A 1,275-nucleotide genomic window follows, 5' to 3' on the forward strand; every position below is an offset into this window, starting at 1 on the left:
GCAATACGGGAGACGATTACAAATATTTACTAAGTGTTTCGAATGTCATTTTTTCATCTACTCTTTACGTTGTATTACTCCGTCTTCAGGCCACGAGTGGCCTACCGGGACCATCCGACCGCCTTGTCACCCTCATGGAGGATGCGAATAGGAGGGGCGTGGGGTCAGCACAGCGCTCTCCCGGTCGTTATGATGGTATTCTTGACCGAAGCCGCTACTATTCGGTCGAGCAGCTCCTCAATTGGCATCACGAGGCTGAGTGCACCCCGAAAAACGGCAACAGCGCATGGCGGCCTGGATGGTCACCCATCCAAGTGCCGACCACGCCCGACAGCGCTTAACTGCGGTGATCTCACGGGAACCGGTGTATCCACTGCGGCAAGGCCGTTGCCCACGTTGTATTACAGAAGTCTTAATTTAATTTCATATTATTTGCTATAAATACAGGATGATTCCGTGCTGATGTTACAAACTATCAAGGATGATGGAGAAGGCTAAATGTATCAATTTGAGGTAAGGGACCCTGGACCGCAAACGACCGAGTCGAAAGTTAAAAGCGAAAATCTTTGCTAAGGTTGAAGTGTAGCTAACCTTCAGAGGTCGTAGTATGGCTATGGACCAAAACAAAAGGCCAGGTCTATTAAATATTGGCTCTCAAGTGCATACCTTAAGAGCTATGAGCAGTTTTTCGTCTTCGATACTGAGACAAACGGCTCTTCTTCTAAACAAGTGCTCATAGCTCTTAAGGTATGCATTTTAGAGGCCATATTTACCGGACTTCTTTTGTTGTTTTGGTCCTTAGTACCTCCTCCAAAAATATGGAAACGAAAGAACTTGCAGTGTTTCACAGCATTGAAGATGAAAAAGTGCTCCATAACTGTTAAGGTATCCATTTTAGAGCCAATGGTTAGCACACATTTTTTTATAAAACAATAACCATGGGCTCTAAAATATAACGACCTCTGAAAATTGCCTTTTACGATGTTAGCAACAACAGTACTGGTACGTGTATTCCACTGTCAGAGGTATCATATTTACCGGACTTCTTTTGTTGTTTTGGTCCTTAGTACCTCCTCCAAAAATATGGAAACGAAAGAACTTGCAGTGTTTCACAGCATTGAAGATGAACAAGTGCTCCATAACTGTTAAGGTATCCATTTTAGAGCCAATGGTTAGCACACATTTTTTTATAAAACAATAACCATGGGCTCTAAAATATAACGACCTCTGAAAATTGCCTTTTACGATGTTAGCAACAACAGTACTGGTACGTGT

The 1,275-nt window shown here is 43.2% G+C and overlaps 1 pseudogene; it reads right to left on the reverse strand.

The window, feature by feature from the left end:
• Positions 1-274: 274 nt before the first annotated feature.
• Positions 275-392, reverse strand: LOC126195930 (5S ribosomal RNA; annotated as a pseudogene).
• Between the last annotated feature and the right edge of the window lie 883 nt (positions 393-1,275).

This window comes from Schistocerca nitens, chromosome 7 (genome assembly GCF_023898315.1).
Source record: "Schistocerca nitens isolate TAMUIC-IGC-003100 chromosome 7, iqSchNite1.1, whole genome shotgun sequence".
NCBI classification, from domain to species: Eukaryota; Metazoa; Arthropoda; class Insecta; order Orthoptera; family Acrididae; genus Schistocerca; species Schistocerca nitens.